The following is a 14,687-nucleotide window of genomic DNA, read 5'->3' on the forward strand; positions in this document are numbered from 1 at the left end:
GCGTATAGCCACAGCCCTGGTCCAGCAGCTCTTACCCCAACAGCCTGTCAGCTAACTCCCGCCACATGCTGGGTTCCAGCAGTCTTAGTTACTACTTTCAGGGTGACCCCAACACACACCCAGTCCCAGATTTCCCCCCAAAATATGTGTTCTGCACTGTCCTGCCCTCTCCTGGACAGTCCAGATAGATTGGATCCAGAGCCCCTCTAAGGGGTTATGGGCATATAGTCTGCTAAAAGGCGATACCCAAACAATTCACAACCCTGGATTAGTTTTAATTAAGGAATAAAACAAGTTTAAATCCATCTCTTTGTAGTTCTATTGAGTGAGTACAAGTAACAAAGCATTAAAGTCAGAAATGGTTACTTGAAAAATAGAGACAAAACTCTTTCTAAACTTAAACTTGACTTTGTTTAAAGTGAGGTTCTCACCACAGGTTTTCAGTAACATTCCTGACCAAATTCTTGGACCAAAGTATCTGCTCCCAAAGTTCACTGGCTGTTTCTTTTGTCATCTTAAGTGAAGAGACAGATGGATAAGGAAAGAGAATCTGGGGTGTTTCTGCCCCTCACTTTTATAGTTTAGTTCCCTTTGAAATGCATTTTCTTGAGGGTTACTCCTAAAGTTCATTCCTGCTGTTGAAAGAGGCTTCAGGCTGTTTGCTGAAATGCAGATTTACTTTGTCTCCCTCTTACTGTTTCAAGGACCTTGTTTACCACCTATATGTACGCTGAGGTAAACAAAATTCCTTTGTTTAAGACCTGCTTGACCAGTTCTGCCTAATCAGAGATGCATGTGTTTGAACATTTGCCACTCACATCATTCAGGGAAATGCATAACTTTACATACAATGTTGCTACACACGTTTCATCATGATGATTGACTAGTGAGTTATTAGTTTTCAAATGATACCTTACAGGGAATATTCTGTACAAAGATTATTCACCTCCTACGCTCCACTGTAATAAAGGGGTGCATTCAGTCACGGGGTCCTTTGTGGTGCTCTACCAGAGATCCTCACTATAACATCCAATGCCAAAGCCTTGGGCACCGAGTTCATCATGGCACCCAGTACCCAGGTTCTAGAGGAGCCCCCAGCCCCTTTAACACCTGTGTGTGGAGAGGTGGAGCTGCCCCCAACAGTATAGCCACCAGGGACACCAATCCCACTCCCAGCTGCTCTTCTTCCACCTCCCACAGTGCAGACATCCTTCCTTCGTTGGGGTACAACCCCCAGGAGGGGAAATTTATTGTCCCCTGTCCTACTCCATGAGGGGCTGTTGTGCTCAGTGTGTAATAATGGAATCTGCACATTTATTCTAATTACGAGATCAACTATAAAAAGGACTTTGACGTTAATAAGATGTCATAACAAAATATTGATGTGAAAAAATATGAAAGGAAGACAGACAAAGGCCTACTGCTATAACTCAAGGACTGTAGTAAGATCATGCTTGGTAAACCAGAAAACACATGAAACTAGACATCAGTGAACCCAAACAGGCTTGTTGGACAGTAGGCCTAACTGGTGGACCAGATAATTGTCCATCCCCTCTTTCTGGCCACCAGAGAGAGACATTGCGGGAGAAAGGCTACTGGAGCAAGATTCACCATCGTAACTCAACCCCCACCATCTCCGAAGATCCTCGGCCTTTAGCATTCTAATCCTGAGAGATGTCTTGACCAGGCCAGAGGGAGGGACTCAAATAAAATTGCCTACTGGCTCCAGTTGAATTCCACCACCACCTAGGTGGAAATGGGATCAGATTTTAAAAAAAGACAGCTCCAGCCCATTTCAGCTAACTTCCTCTCTTTTGGGGAAAAAGGACACTTATTACTAGAACTGATACCATCTAAGAGACTGTCAAACATGGAGGCTGTGCTTTCTAAGACTCTCTCTAGCTAAAGGGAAAGAAAAGTAGCTAAAAATGAAAGTCTTATTTAATACTTTCCATTTCAAATGCTTTAACTGTTTTTTCCTTCTCTTCTTTATCTTTAAGAAAAAAGGGGGATGAGGAGGAACACATAGTATGGTGGTGCTGCACTGGGACTCCACCAACATTAAGGAATGGGAAAGCAAATGTCACAGGGACTGTTGACAGGAGCCAGCCAGATGATGATCAGAAGTCCATGGTTACAGGAAGGCCTCGATGGCATGTAGCAAGCCAGACAGCAAACAGCCCTGATGCACCCCTTGATGGAGGGTGCCAGGCATGGTCAGGACCCAGTTGAGCTAGACACTCAATAGAAGCAAACCCAATGGAGGAACCCAATGAAGATGGAACCAAAGCCAAACACTTGCAGAGTGCCCATGAGATACCCACAATTTACCCTGTCAAATGCCTTCTCCTGAGAGACAAGCAATCCAGAGATCATTTACCTAGGGAAAACCTGTTCCTAGGTCTCAACTGAAGCAGAAGCTAGATTAAGAGGGTCTGTTTTGATTAGGTGGGGAAGTGTTAGGAGCAATAATTTAAGAATCCTGAACAGCTGATTTCTGCAAGTGGTCACTGATCACAAATAAGAGGTTCAAGATATGGAGTTTGTTTAACCAAAGCTTCAAAAACATTTTCATGAAGATGTATGAAGTATTTGTTTTTGTTTAATAAGTTCAGAGTTCTGCTCCCATTTTTGTAAAAAATGCTTTTTCGTACACACTGAGACCACATTTATGTCACTTTCCCCTGAGCTTGTCCGCTGCCATGCCTAAAAGTGATTTCAGATACCCACTACAACTGGTATCAAATCTTTTTCCATTCACCTTAAAACCTGTATGTCCCCAGCTCAAGGCAATACAGTTTAATCCTCTTGAATTTTAAGGGAGTAGATACTGCAGATGGGTTCATGAGTAAAGAATCCCAGGGCATGTTGCAAAAGCCATCTGCATTACCCCTCCTCCCACCTCACTCCCCTCATAACTCCCACCTCAATGAGTCTCATTCCCATAGTTCTGATACCCTCCAATCTTTTCAGGCCTGCACCCATCCCAGTGATTCCCCACCTAACCCCCATGAGCCTCAGTTTCTAGAGGCATGGGAGGTTGTATGCACGTAAACCTTGCCACGCAACCCTCCATCAAAGTAACCTCCTTCCCCCATAACAATCCACTGCAGGATCAAAAGTCTACATTCCCTGCTCCTTTCCCTATACTCAAGACTCAACAAAAACTAAAACTTATCACTACACAAGATAGAAGTATTCTCTATTGTACTGTCCCTCCTTTTCTCTGCTCTGAGCAAAACCACAACTCATAGTACAGTAGGGAAGCCCAGATTTAATTGCTCATTTGTAGATAAGGAGGGCCAAATGATATGACAATTCCTGCTGCAGAAATCTTGGATGATGCAGGCAATTGTTTAGAGAGCTCACACTCCTGGTGATGGGTTTTTACATGTTTGCTTGCAAGATCATACTGTACGCAATTACAGGGCCAACTGGGCCAACACATTCTTCTACAATTTTCTGTGGAATCCTGCAGAAGTCTCCTGTGACGTTACAAGCTTTAAAGGCCATTCCACTTTTTGTGAAAGAATGCCTGAAAGGCTGCATGTCTATGGATTCATAAATAATGACACATCAGAATTATACCTCAGAATAAACATCCACAGTATGCAACAAATACAATGTAAAACTAGTTTCAGAGTAGCAGCCGTGTTAGTCTGTATCCGCAAAAAGAACAGGAGTATTTGTGGCACCTTAGAGACTAACCAATTTATTTGAGCATAAGCTTTCGTGAGCTACAGCTCACTTCATCGGATGCATTGAGCTGTAGCTTATGCTCAAATAAACTGGTTAGTGTCTAAGGTGCCACAAGTACTCCTTTTTTTAATGTAAAACGATTACGCTATGGGCAAGAGCATAATTTTTTTTTTTTAAGAGGATGAAGCTATTCTACATTGGATATTTATTTTTAAAATATTCACCCACTACACTTTATAACAGATGGAAAGCTGGTCAATTCTCCCTAGCATGGAGCCTCAGGTTACATTCACAGCTCTGCTACTGACTCCATCTGACTTTGGTTGGACAATCTCAGCATCTCCATTTCTGCATCTGTAAAACAGAAATATTGCTTGTTTACCTTTGAACTCCATTGATGAAAAGCACCATATACAGAGTGCCGACAGTCTCAATCTCTGGCTCAATGACAGAGAGAGAGAGAGAGAGAGTGAGTGACTCTTGAGTCCAGTAATTAGGGCACCCACCTGGGGGGTGGAAGACCCTGGTCCAGTCCTCCTGCTTCATTCACTCTTTCATTATTTATCCACAATGGAATAGGAGACTGATGAAGTGCCATATCAGAATATCCCACAGTCCAGTGACCAGAGCACTCTCCTGTAAGGTGGGAGACTCCCTGTTAAAATCCTGTCTCCCACTCTGGCAGAGACAGAGACAGAGAGAGAGGACTTGACCCTGGCTCTCCCACATTGCATCTGAACGCTCTAACCAGTGAGTTAAATATTATAAAGTGAGCACCATCCTCTTCTCCAGCCATTTTTATGAGCAAGTATCCAACTCACTACATCAAGTAGTGGCTTATATACCTAAGACGCCTGACTCCAGGTGGCTGATTCCAGTTCATGGATCACTAAGCAGATATTAGATTTCAGAGGAACAGCCGTGTTAGTCTGTATTCGCAAAAAGAAAAGGAGTACTTGTGGCACCTTAGAGACTAACCAATTTATTTGAGCATGAGCTTTCGTGAGCTACAGCTCACTTCATCAGATGCATACCGTGGAAACTGCAGCAGACTTTATATACACACAGAGAATATGAAACAATACCTCCTCCCACCCCACTGTCCTGCTGGTAATAGCTAGTAATGGTAAAAGCAGATATTGGTGCCTAAGTCTAGACTGTAGGATAGCATCTATCTCAGAGAGAGAGAGGAGCAGGGTTTAGGACAGGTCAGCATCTGCCTTTGGCTGGCTTAGGCACAGAACTGCCTACAGAGCCAGAGCTAGGCATAAACAGACTAAGCAATTGCTTGGGGCCCCTAGTAATTATTAGTATGTGTTTGGGGGAGGGGGGGCAAAAATATTCTTCCTTAGGACCCCCAAAGGGCTAGCACCAGCACTGGGTGCCTAACATGCTAAGTTTGTGGATCACATTTTTAAGCACTTCTCTCTCCCCATTCATCATATAGGGAGCTTTGTGGATTGCAGTGTTGTTCTTGTGATTTTCTAGGTGTCTTAAAGTTAGGCACCATGATGCTCAGAGTTGCAATGCATATGTCCATTGGTGCATTCCACACTTACTATTTAATGTTTTCTGAGATAATCAATGTTTTTGTGAGCAATTTATCTTTTTGAAAAGGCTAATATTTTAGGTTACCCACCCCCCCTCCCAAAATTAATTTACTAGCATGCAACAGATTAGGAAAAATCTTCTCTCTTTTTTAGGAATTATTCAGGAGTTTGTTACACCACTGCCTGACTGTGGAATATCCACTCAGGCAAAAAGCTCAATGGGGCTAACAGCTTCTAGCTGAAACCTCTTAGCTAGAAGCTGTAGCTAAACACAGACACTTCTACTACGCTGGAACTGAAAGGGGATTGGAGCCTCTAGAACTGTGGTTCTCTAATTTATTTGATCGGGCCCCCCTTTACTTCTGTAGTAGGGAGAGGGGGGCATAAACCACAAGTACATATACCGCCACCCAGCTCTGAAGGCAGAGCGGAGAGCAGCAGCTGCTGGCCGGGCGCCCAGCTCTGAAGGCAGCGCTGCACCAGCAGCAGCAGCACAGAAGTAAGGGTGGCAGTGTGAAAAAAAGTGATATTCGTCACTATCACTTTTCACAGTGGATTTAGAACCTCATTGCCACCCTTACTTCTGCGCTACTGCTGCCATCCAGGGCTGACAGCCAGAGACCCACTGCCTCCACATGGGGGATTGGGTCTGTGGCAGCCCGCCCTGGGGCAGTGGGACTCCAGCTGCCCTCTTTATCCCCACCTCCCTGGTGTGCATGGCCCTTCTGCAGGAGACCTAGCCACCTGGGGCTGACAACCAGCGCTCTTAAAAAAAAAAATTGCACACAGCTCATGTCTCCCTTAACATCTCCCAAACCTCCTTTGGGAGACCCACCCAATAGTTTGAGAACTGATGCTCTAGAACTTGCATTAAGGAAAAAAATTAAAGCTTGGATGCTTGAAATGTTCAGTTGATTGAACACACTGAGGCATGCTGTAAATCCGATAAGCCAAAAATGTGAGAAAGTGTTATTCTGATATACACAAAAGGAAAAAATAGAAAGACTCCAAAACTATTCCCTTCTCCTTCTAGTCATATACATGAAGATGGCTCAGAAACTGAATGAAAGGTGAGTGGAAAATCAAGAAGAATTGTCCCACCTATGGGCTAGAACTTGGTCAAGAAGGAAAAGGCATGGCAGAAGCTTATATTAGTCCCTTCATCCAATATCAGCAGCAAAATTCTTTGGGTTATTACATAATCCCCAGCTGCAACCATTTTAGGATTGTAAATGAAGATGAACCCAGCACAATAACATTTTTAAACAGAATGCAAGTACCATTCAAATATACTCATTTTTATGTCTGTATATCATCTATATAAAAAACAGGATAGTGATCTGTCTCTCATGGACTTCAATCTATGGCTGAAAAGCATTAAATCTTATTGGATGTGGAATATTGTTGTTTTGAACTTGCAAGAGAGCCCATAATCTTATCTCAGCTGTAAATAAACCTTTTACAGGGAAGCTACAGATACTACATTGATCTACAACTTACACATTAATGATAGCTTTGTTCACAGAGAAAATTCCACAACAGGGGAGAAAAAAAAATGCTTCAGGGAGATGCTTTAATCTCAGCAGTGAAAAGATCAAAATGTCTTTTTGATGGGTAAAAAAACTTAGCATTGCAGACTATTGCCACCAAGTAACTAGCAGCTCCAGAAGCTGAAGAATAATCCACAGAAGCATGGGCAAGTTCAACTGAGCACTTCTGTAAAAAAGAAAATTGTGATTACAAATATGCAAGATGTTTCCTATAAATCCAGGTAACTTCTCAGCAAGAATATCCTACTAAGCTTTCTCATATTGTATGCAATTTGGGACTGATCTGCAAATGTGCTGATTGCCTCCTGTCATCAACCGTGATTTACTTCAGTATGAGTTGACTGTCAAGTGCTCAGCACCTTGCAGATTCAGGCCTTTAGGGCACTAGCAAGCTACAAATTCTAGAGACAGATTGAATTGTTTTTATAATTAGTTTATGCAGTGTACTTGCCGCTCTGCAATCCCAGGATATTGGGAAGTCAAGGTGGATCCAATAAAAGATTCTCACACACCTAGTCCCTTATAATTAGCTTGTTAGTTACTAAATGATGAGGTATGAAGTCAAAATGCAGAGGCCAATGCAACACAAGAGAATGCCAATGTTTGTATTTCCAGCCACAGCTGAAAGGCATTATAATTGGTTCAAAACCAATTTCAAGTGAAGTAATTACTACAAACAGCTTATTCAGCAAGCAACACCTTGGAAGGTAATTGATGGTCAGCACTGCTTAATTTGTAATGGAGCTATGCACTGTCAAGCCTAGAGTTGCTGGGGCTCAGCCCTGGCACAAATTAAGCCCTGATGGTCAGACATTGATTGCTTACTATAACCATAGCACTTTCATTTGGGGTCTCAAAAGTTAAGCAGGTTCAGGCCAGGTCAGTACTCGAGTGAAAAACTTACCAAGAAATCCTGTGAGCTGCAGGAAGTGATGCTATTCAGTTAACAGGTGGCATGCTCCCTTAAGTGAATATGAAGGGATGTTCCATGGGCCGCTGCTAAAGATGTCTTGCAGAAGATCCCAGGATTCAGCGAATAGGATTAAGTTGTTTCTCCTTGGTAGGGTGTTTCATGGAGTGTACAGTATTTGTATTATCATAGCATCTTGGAGCCTAGTCCAGGACCAGGACTGTATAGTATCTAGCACAAACTCAGAACAAAAAGAGTGTGTCGCTGGCCCAAAGAGCTTACAATACACTACATACAAATGCCACCTTCCACGCTGAGAATGGGGGAGTTTTAGGATCTTTCCAATGTCATCTTTTATACAAAGCAAATGCTGTGACGTATGACACTATGGAGTTGTGCACATCAAGACAAAAGTGAACAAACATGTGAAGAGAAAGCCACATTATCAAAGACCTCATGAGACAGGACTAAACTTCATTTGGTAGAGTCTCATATGATGATTATAGTTGTTGTTGTTGTTAAATGTTTATATTTCAGTAGCACCTACAGGTCCAGCCCCATTATAATAGGCACTGACCAAACATATAACAAAGACATGGTTCCTGCCTGTAATGGGGTTCACTTACTGCTGAGTGCCTGCTTGTGGTTGGGTCTGAGGATTAGCTCCACTCAGGTCTGATGCCCTTTTCCTCCCACTGTGCCCTGCCCCCTGGACTCAAGTGCTCCCTTTTCATGACTCAGCCCTCCAGGCAAGTCACTATACCACCTTCCCCTTCCAAAGTATCAAAATCCCACTAGATCAGCTGTCCTCAGACCACTCCAGACAGTCTGCAACTCCAGGTTTCTTGCCAAACTCTGTAGCCCCAAACACACCTTCCTTGTCCCAAGGAGTGACTGCAGACTACTCCCCTGCAGAACTCATCTGTTCTCAACTTCCTCCATCCTTCCCAGCTGTGTTCCCTCTGCAAGCCTAAATCTTCTCTAAGGTGCAGCCTACCAGGTTAATTGACCTAATTTAACCTGCTCTGCCTTGTGTGGGGTGGATACCCCATCACACTCCCCGAAAGAGTTTACATTTAAATATGATACTCCTCCCAAACATATTTATTATCATCCCTTCAAACCCCATTCTTATCTTTACTTTTCTCTCTTTCTTTTTTGATTCTCACTTCAAACAGTGGTATAAAGTGAATTTCCATGCTTTAAATGACAGGTTTCAGAGTAGCAGCTATGTTAGTCTGTATTCGCAAAAAGAAAAGGAGTACTTGTGGCACCTTAGAGACTAACAAATTTATTTGAGCATAAGCTTTTGTGAGCTACAGCTCACTTCATCGGATTCATTCAGTGTAATGCATCCGATGAAGTGACCTGTAGCTCACGAAAGCTTATGCTCAAATAAATTTGTTAGTCTCTAAGGTGCCACAAGTACTTCTTTTCTTCATGCTTTAAATGTAATTTTTATATTGCCTTTTTTTTTTTGAGGAATGCAATATACATAACAGAAGATCTGTTGAAGAAGAGCTCACCAGCTTCAACCAACACAAACCACAAATGAAGTAGGCATGAAATAGGCACCAATGTGTCCATTGGTCATGTTCATTAAATCATGAGATTTCCAGAATAAAGTTGTCCTTTCTGTCTGCTTCTTTCCTTGTTGCCTCCCCCTTTTTTTTCCTTGATGTAAAATGACCAGGGTAGAAACAGAGGGACTTTTGTACACGTTTAGCTGAGTGTGAAGGGAGCTGTAAAATGTTCTGGCAATCAGATCTTAGTTGACTGGAATTCAGATTATTCATTGAGTGCCCTCATTGTCTGCTGAAATCTGGCAGATGAAAAATCCACCATAACAGAACATATGGTATAGAATTCCTTGTCTTAAAACTGAGTTCTGAGGTGCCTTTTCTTAATAAGACAGGACTGCCAGGGTCATTTTAAACCATGAGTCTATTTTAGGGGACCATGAGACATCCATTGTTTCTCATAATTTTATGATTGTATAATCTGGTCTTGTAACTTGTGCACAGTATCAACTTTTAAATTATAAATAATCACTACCTGCAGGAATTACCATAGCACCTTCTACGTAAAGGACATCTTTCATAAATTAAAGTACCTTGTTCCAGAATTTTGAATCAATGGACATTTCCAGAAGAGCAGGAGTTAAGTCTCATTCAGGATTTTTCCTCTTATGACTTATTGTTTGTATTGCACTAGTACCAAAGGCTGCAATCAGGATTAGGACTCCATTGTTCTAGGTACCGTACCAAGACAGATTTATGGAGATTTAAACAGATTAATGACCTATTAATATTGAAATTAGAAGAGGTCTGCTGAGCTTTGATACACAAGCTATGTTCCTATAAGTTTGGCAAGCTTCAAGTCACAGTGCAAAAATATTTATATAGTTTGGTTTTTGGATCAAAATGGTTAGAAAATGCTTTGTTTTTCCACAGACAATTTTGACTTATTGTCAAAAAACTGAAAACTAAAAAAATTCAGCCAAAAACCAGAAGTTCTGAAATAAAAGTTTTCACCGAAAACTAAAACTTTTCCCTGGAAAGTGAACAGTTTTTATGGAAATTTTTCATCCAGCTCTATTCTTGGATGATCTAAATAAATAATGTGATTTTTGTTTATTATGAAGTAGCATCTATTCCATTCTGTTAATTGATAGTTTTTACTGATGTACAGTGCCCATATGGCTTCGTAGAGGATGCTAGGATAATTTCTTAAATACATGTTGGAGTCTACCGTGGGCACATTTTTGTTCCTACTTTCTAAATACATTTGTTTTAAATGTCTCAATTCAGGGCAACTGGGTCTGTATTTCCCCTCGATGGTCCATTAAGGGACCCCACCGTCAGACTTCCAGTTCCCCAGCTGCACCTCACCTTCGTCTCTCCCTATCCTGAGCAGGGTTTCTCCAGGCTGCACGGTTCCCTGCCTTCTCTGTGAGCTCCCCAGCAAGTCAGACTGCCTAAGCAGGTCTGCACTGCTTTTCTCCTCAGAGGCTGTAAACAATGTAATTTCCCACAATTATAAGGTACCACACAGATTTTCCTATGTAGTACCTTTATTCTTAAGGTGAAAGCATTACAGAGAAAACATTAAACCAATAAAAGAACCTACAGCATGCTAACAAGCTTACTAGAGATCACCCCAATTCCATCAAGGACTTTGTTAGGAGTCAGTCCTTCAAACCCCACCAACGGGTTTTTCTGTGGTCACAAGTTCATAATCTGTTGCTCAGAACAAGCCCTCCTCCCCTGAATCTGAGAGTCATTCCTTTATATGGTTTGAGCCTCTGATCTTGTCCTCAAGGTAAAGCTTCAAAAGGCTGAGTTCTTGCATCACCAGAGCGGGTATATTTGCATACATCTCCCCCTAGAGATGTTCTGGGAAACCCACTTAACTTTAAAAGTTAATTCTTGTCTGGCATGTTGTTTCAAATAGCCTTTGAAGCTCATAATACTTCCCAGTCATGTCTCCCCGCTAGAGGCTTTGCATGCAATCCCACAATAATATATAAACATTTGCATTTTTAAATACAATGAACTCCAAACATACTTAAAACTTAATTCAATAAGGTTTGTCCAAGATACGGCAGGAAATTGCCGTAACTGTCACAGACATGACCAGCAATGAGGAGGAGGTTATTCTTGAAAGACAAAGACAGAGCATCCAATATATGTACATTTTTACTCCAACCATGCTGTACTTACATGTTCAGATTTTTATTCTATGATAAACTTCAGGAATAGTGGGGGCACAGTAATCTTTCCTCATCTTAGTGCAGCAAGGGATATTTAGTGGTAGTGAAAGCAAAGTCCATTAGTGTGAAGTTACATGTTAATCCCCATGCTCCCAACCTGGAAGCATAAAACTCTTTGGAGAGAAAACCCAATTAGAAATGTTGGCTTCTTTTGGCTTATGATATTCATTCAGTTCTACAGATGCTACCAATAGGAATAACAAATGTCTCTGGTAAATGTAGTCTGAAACTTAGATGTTGAACATCTTCTTAAGACATTAACTGTGATTAGTTCAAACAAAGGCAATTATTCAGCTAACAGCCACCCCTGTCACTGATATAAAAGGCAAAGAGAGAGATACTTGATAGAGGAAGTCCAAGGATCTGCAGCTGGCAACCTGAGGGTTCAAGAAGATGTGACAGGCCTGTAGGCCTGGCTTGACATGAGTAACTGGACTTGGGTGAGGCCTGATATGTTGGGAGACAGGATTAGGGAGGTAAATGGATCAACAGGTTGGAAGCAGAATGTCTGTACTACCTAAAATAATGGGGAACACCCAGGGAGCCATTTACAATAGCCAAGATAACAATGATAAAATAAACCTGGAACATAAAATGAGGTAAAGAGTAAATTGTGCATGGGCAGTGCATGCTGTGCAGGGATTGGTGCCTACAAAGTGACCAAGCCAGTCCCATACTGTGCACTGCAATGCACAGGAAATGCGGTGTCATACGTAAATGTATATAACGGAAGAGATTTGTTGTGTAACTTTGAATGTGTGGTACGTGCTATACTGATCAACTCAGTGCAGCTTTGCTGTATGCCAGATAAAGGAACCCCAGTGTCGAGACTGGACTTGAACTGAGTTCTTGGGGAACCAAGTGGATGAGGTCTTGGGGAAACCCCAGCAAAGTCTACAAGTACAGTCTGATAACTTTAGAAAGTCAGCAATAAACCTGCATGTGACAGGCAGTTGCTGGAATCGTATCCTGTAGAGATCCAGAAAGACATGGGAATGGAAAAGGAACTGGTTCTTAGATAGTTAAGAATATTTGTGATGAGAAGAACTTGGGGAAATATTAAATTGAGTCCAACAGGCCCTCTGCTGTATTTAATTTATGTGTCTTAGAGTAGAGGGGCCAGCTGTAGAGAGTTACATTTATTAATGATACTTGGGGGAGTGACGAAACTGCTTGGAGTAACTAAAACTCAAAAGATTTGCACATCTGCTTTATAAATGAACTAACATACTGACAAATGTGAAAAAAACACTATACAATTGGCAAAATATCACCACAGGATCCTCGGAGGACCACGGACAAACATCAAGGGGAAGGCGGAAGCAAGACCTCTTGGTCAAAAACCTATCACATTTAAAGCCTGTCTTCCTGCAGCAGCTTCTATCCCACACACGTACACATACTTTGCTGCTGTTGTACCGACTCTGCTGCAATGAGGCGTAGGTAAGAGTTCCTGCAGCCAAGCAGGGTACATTAGAAGGAAAGAAATCAGAAATCAGAAAAGGATTGTACATTTCACCCATTCTCCTCCCTCTTCTCATTTCCAAAAATGATCATTTGGCTTTTAGATGATTCTGCTATCAGAATAACAACAGGAAACTTAAATACAAAGGTTAATGGGCCAGGTGAGAAGAAGCCAAAATAGTTAGAGGACAAATTCTCACTCAGACATATGAATGCTATTCTGGAGTAACTCCAGTGAATAAGGAGGAACTTGCACCTAAAGTCCCTAACTAACCAAGAACAGACAGAATTCAGAAACATAATAAATTTGGCTTTGCTTGTATGTGTGTGTATTTCATCTTTATGGTTTGATGTTTTCTACTCCTTTATTACATTGCCATTCCCTCTCTTCATTAAGGGTAATATCTTCCAAAGAAGGGAAATAGGTTGATATATGAATGTAGACCTGGATGGTGACTTTTGCATGATCTGTAATCTGACATGTATTGGGCATGCATCTAGCAAGGTCTGACAACAATCTAGTCTGGGAATAATGAAGGCCAATAATAAAACCTCAGTGGCTGAAACTTCCAAGTTTGGACCTATGGGGACTCTGTTTCTTAAATGAAAAACAAAAACCTTTGTAACAAAATGGATGTGATCCTTAAATGAGAACCTTGTATCCAAAAGATTTTAAAAATTGTCTGATGCATAGAGGGAGTATTAGAGTCTGAATTCACTTCAAGAACATGCTTGACTTTAAGCATATGCTTAAGTTCATCCCAATTCAGCAAAGCACATAAGGACATACTTAAGTACCATTAACTTAAGTCAGGTTTCAGAGTAACAGCCGTGTTAGTCTGTATTCGCAAAAAGAAAAGGAGTACTTGTGGCACCTTAGAGACTAACCAATTTATTTGAGCATAAGCTTTCGTGAGCTACAGCTCACTTCATAACTAATTTATTTGAGCATAAGCTTTCGTGAGCTACAGCTCACTTCATCGGATGCATCGGATGCATCCGATGAAGTGAGCTGTAGCTCACGAAAGCTTATGCTCAAATAAATTGGTTAGTCTCTAAGGTGCCACAAGTACTCATTAACTTAAGTGTTCTTAGATGTGCTTCACTGTTTTGCTGAATATGGTTGAATTTAAGCATGTGTTTATTAGTAAAACACATATTTAAATTCATTTCTGTACCAGGCCTAAGTGACAGTGTCATAAGAACATAAGATGGCTCTATTGGGTCAGACCAATGGTCCATCTAGCCAAGTATCCTGTTTTCTGATGCGGCTGTCTGCCAGGTGCTTCAGAGGGAATTAATAGAACATGCAATTATTGCATGATCCATCCCCTGTCCTCCAGTCCCAGCATCTGGCAGTCAGAGATTTAGAGACACCCAGACCATGGAGTAGCATCTTTGACCATCTTGGCTAATAGCCATTGATAGACCTTTCCTCCATGAACTTATCTAAGTCTTTTTTTAACCTAGTTATACTTTTGACCTTCGAAATATACCCTAGCAACAAGTTCCACAGACTGATTGTGTATTGTGTGAAGAAGTACTTCCTTTTGTTTGTTTGAGGGACTGTGGGTCTTGTGTTATGTGAAGGGGTAAATAACACGTCCTTATTCACTTTCTCCACCCTAGTCATGACTTTATAGACCTCCATCTTATCCCCCTTTACTCATCTCTTCTCCAAGCTGAACAGTCCCAGTCTTTTTTAATTTCTCCTCAAAGGGAAGCTGTTTCGTACCCTGATC

The 14,687-nt window shown here is 41.5% G+C and overlaps 1 long non-coding RNA gene across 2 annotated transcripts; it reads right to left on the reverse strand.

The window, feature by feature from the left end:
- Positions 1 to 249: 249 nt before the first annotated feature.
- On the reverse strand, positions 250 to 8,966 carry LOC125637429 (uncharacterized). 2 transcript variants are annotated; one of them, XR_007356932.2, is made up of 4 exons: positions 7,704 to 8,966; positions 6,750 to 6,965; positions 4,206 to 4,335; positions 250 to 4,053 (listed from the first exon to the last, which is right to left on the reverse strand). It is a non-coding gene; the product is annotated as an uncharacterized LOC125637429 (long non-coding RNA). The 2 variants fall into 2 exon arrangements; XR_012668399.1 differs by having other exon boundaries at positions 6,750 to 8,966.
- Between the last annotated feature and the right edge of the window lie 5,721 nt (positions 8,967 to 14,687).

Source organism: Caretta caretta, chromosome 5 (assembly GCF_965140235.1).
Source record: "Caretta caretta isolate rCarCar2 chromosome 5, rCarCar1.hap1, whole genome shotgun sequence".
Taxonomy (NCBI): Eukaryota; Metazoa; Chordata; order Testudines; family Cheloniidae; genus Caretta; species Caretta caretta.